General features: G+C 37.7%; 1 pseudogene; it reads right to left on the bottom strand.

Annotated features, from left to right (window-relative positions):
• The window catches only part of LOC103203327, a 31,594-nt pseudogene that overhangs the window by 12,247 nt on the left and 15,132 nt on the right, over positions 1–4,215 (bottom strand).

Below are 4,215 nucleotides of genomic sequence, written 5' to 3'. Positions count from 1 at the left end.
GAAGGAAGGTTGGGCAATCCTACTTCCGTAGTGATACTGCCTCGGAAACCCAAGGAGGGGTCGCTATGAGTCGGGTTTGACTCGACGGCACATAACAAGAACAACAACATATATATATATATGTATATGTGTATGTATGTGTGTGTGTGTGTGTACGTATATATGCAATGGGAGCTCTGGTGGGGTAGTGCCTAAGATATTTGACTGCTAACTTGAAGACTGGCATTTTAAACTCACCAGCCACTCCTCGGAAGGAAGACTGGACAATACTCAAAGGTTACAATTTTTATTCTTTGAGCTAAATTGTCACTTAGTTTTAAAGTGACTTTAGGTAGTAGTTTCAATTCAAGATTTGAAAAGCTCTTCATGGCCACAGTCTCATGGATTTCTCCAGTCTCAGGAGGTCTAGTGAGTCTTGACTTTTTAGGAATTTGAAGTTCTTTTCTACAGTTTTCTCTGTTCTTATTAGGATTCATCTATTGTGTCCCTGATCAGAATGTTCTGTAGTGGTAGCTGAGCACCATCTAGTTCTGGTCGTAAGGTGGAGGATGCAGTACTTTATTCCTATAATCCAATTTCTTCTCTATTTCTTGAATTTCCTTCTTTCTCTTTTGTTCCAGATGAATAAAGACCAATAGTTGTATCTTAGGTAACTGCTCATCTGGAAACTATTCACCATACTGAAATGTAAAACACAAACTTTAAGAACTATATTATGCCAGTTGACTGGATTTTCTCACAAGACCATGGTCTCCAAACCAAAAGCAGTAACCCGTGAGTTGATTGTTTTTGTCCAATTAGTACCAGCATCTTTAGTCCCCATCATCTTTTTTGTTTTTCAGTTGTTGTTATTGTTGCAAAATGCATTGGTGGTTTGCACCACCCAGAGACTCCTGATTATCTTTACAATGATTAAAACAATAACAAATATCATGTCCAATATTGTGAGATTGGCAATGGCATAGTCAACCAATGGGCCATATTCACTCATGGCAGTTATTTAATACATCATCAAGAAGTATTAGATGAACAAGGGCAAGGAGAAATTAAAGATAAGTAGTACTAGAAAACAAGGTTGCTTTAATGATGGACTGAAGTTTCCTCTTAGTGATGACCCCATTGTAAAGTCAGAAAAACTGGTATTTCCTGATCTAGTGCAACTATGTGAGATTAAGAAAACAAAAAACAGTAGGATGCAACATCTTAGAGTATTTTGATGCCAGTCATCAACAAATGGGGCTGCCCAGGAAGAATATTTAAACAGAAAATGGAAATGATCCAGAGAATAATAAAGTGTTATTTTCAAGCTATCCAATAAGAAAGTAAGATGACAGCATACAAACAGGCAATATATCAGCATTTTATCACCACACATCCTAAGCTAACAACCTGACCAACTGAACAAAATGTTACTGAGTAGGCAGGCCATTGTGAAGGGAAACAGCTATCAAGCCAAAACAAATACTTTTACATATGACATTTCAGAAGAGTGAGGTTTTGAAAGAATAACAGATTGAGAAACACCTATAATAAATGAGAAGAGAGAGATACCCTGGAATAATGAAGAAAGACAAAGAGAAGGCAAAAATACAGAACAATAATGTTTTAAGAGCATGGGCTGTATTTCAGGAGAACTATCATCTAATCAGTCTTGTGCCTAACTCAACACATTATCCTGAAAGTCCAAGTCCATAACTGGCAGACAGGAATATTTCCTCTGTCTTAAGTGGCTGTTGAGCTCTATGCAGTTTCCCCATTTACAAAAAGATAAAGATGAGTAAGGTCACTTCTAGGTTTGAAGTTCTGGGATTTCATGATATTTGCTGTCTAGACAGATATTTTCATGCAAGAATTTAGATAAAATTGGATACCAGAAAGAAAATTGCTTTAAGAATTGGAAATAGCAGAAACCTTGTATTCTAGCCTTAGCTCTTCCAATAACTATGTGGCTTATGACAAGTCATTTGATTTCTCTGTATCTCAAAGTCTTTATCTAAAATAACAAAGAGTGGTTGGGTGCTCACTAAGACCTCTTTGATGTTAAAAACCTATGTTTCTGTATGAGTGGGGCATCACACTACTGAATGCTCAAATACTCAGGTTGTTTCATCTTTATTAAATAGTATCAGATACAGAAATAACTATACTGTGGGTGACTGAGGCTGCATCTGCTTCTACGAAAGAATGACTTCCTTTTTCATGTTTTGCTTTTTTTTTTTTTTTTTATGTAAAAGAACCCAACTATTTCTCTACTTACTATGCCCTGCCTAGTCTAGGGAGAGAAGTGGGCCAAAGGAAGGAGTGGATAGGCTTTGATGATACCTAGTGCATCCAGAAGCATGGTGGCTGGTGTGACACTGACAGGGTTGTGCTACTCAAGAGGAGGCTCCCAGTATTGACATTTCTGGGTTGGCCAAAATGCTTTTATCTTATGGCTTCCCAAGCCTGATCATAGGTGATCATGCTACTGAAGGACTGGGAATATTCCAGGTGTCCTGGAGACTCCAACATGAATAAGGATAGTGGACTTTCATTTAGCATGTAAAACTCATCCAGGGTTACCATATATATTGGGGATGCATTATGATGGTGTGTCATACTTCTCAGAAAGGAGGATACATGTCTGCTAAGCCTTTACTGTGATGTTCCTCAACAGTTTTGAAGCCATTGAATAGACATATCAAACCTTCTTGTAACATCAACAGTTCTTCAAAGATTTGGAAAGGAATAAAGTATTTGTATTGTTAAGGTAGAGGTAGCTACTGTAACAAATCTAACAATATATAATGGTTCAATCCTTCAGAAGTTTTTTCTTTCTAGTGTAATTGTGAGATTAGTATATAGTATTCCTCTAATATGTAATTTAGGGACCCAAGCTCCTTCTGTGTTGTGACTCTGTCATCTTTAATGTGTAGCTTTCAAGGTCGATGTATGCTTTGTAATAAAGCCAGCTAAAAGGGAAAGGTCTTAGAAGATCTGGAATAGGAAAGTTTCTGAATCAGAAAAGGTTCACATGTCATTGACTAGAACTCAGTCAAATGTTCACACTTACTTGCAAAAGAGTTTGGGAAAGGTGATGTAGCTCTCTACTGAGATAGAAGATAGGTTTGGAGAGGAACTCTGCAGACTCCTCACATAACCTGATAACACATTATTTCCAACATTATTTTTCTATTAAACATACATATAATGTAGAATACACATTCACATGGATTCTGAATTTAGAGTACTAAAATTGAAAGGAATTTTAGCTTGTTTCAGGCTACTTGTGCCTGCTTTACTCAAGGTTCTTAGCTAGAGTTCAATCCCCTCTGTGTAATTATCAGAAAGAGACACAATCAAACTCAGGCTCTGTCATCAAGTTAATTATTCTCATGAGATTTACTTTCTTCCTTTGTATAAGGATATAATTCATACTTAACTTGTGGAACTGTTGTTACATCTAGAGATAATATGTAACAAACTCATTTAACCCTTTCAATAACTTTATGAGGCAGATGGCATTATCTCCCCTTTGTAGTTTAGGGACCACTCTCTGGAGAAGGCTATCATACTTGGTAAAGTGGAGGGTCAGAGAAGAAGATGAAGATCCTCAACAAGATGAATTGACACAGTGGCTGCAATGACAGGCTCAAGTATAGCAAGAACTGTGAGGATGGCACATGACTGGGCAGTGTTCTGTTCTGTTATACAAAGGGTCACTGTGAGTCAGAGCTGGCTCCACAACACCTAACAGCATCAACAATATAGGCTAGGAAACAGAGGTCCAGATGTGTTAACTACTTTGTTCGAGAGTGCAAAGCTTGGTGGAGATGGGTCTTCCTATCTATGTCTTCTGATTTTAAGTCCACTTCCATTCTTATTTTAAAACAGGCATTCAATAAATATTTTTAGGATAAATAATGGATGAATGAAATACTAAAAGTAACCAGAACCTGTCTAATAAATAAGAACTGGATAAGTGTGTGTCACAAAGGCTTCCCTTTCTCCTGAAAGTATCATCCCCTTGCCAACTTGCCCTCTGATACCTAAATTTCCACAGTTAGAGACTCATTCTTGTTAAATATGTTTATTTTCAGGAGTTCTACTAAAAGGGTTACAGGTGAGGAGAGACAACTCAGGGACGCCCGAAGTAGCAAGTGGGAAGAGCAGGAGAAAGGGGATTAAAAGCCAGGAAGCCAGAGAGAAGAGCAGTCAGCCGAAGGGATTAGGTGA

This window comes from Orycteropus afer, unplaced genomic scaffold (assembly GCF_000298275.1).
Source record: "Orycteropus afer afer isolate SDZICR_OR568_19922 unplaced genomic scaffold, OryAfe1.0 scaffold00212, whole genome shotgun sequence".
NCBI lineage: Eukaryota > Metazoa > Chordata > Mammalia > Tubulidentata > Orycteropodidae > Orycteropus > Orycteropus afer.
The sequence above is the reverse complement of the archived record's forward strand: the minus strand, read 5'-3'. Positions and strand labels throughout refer to the sequence as shown.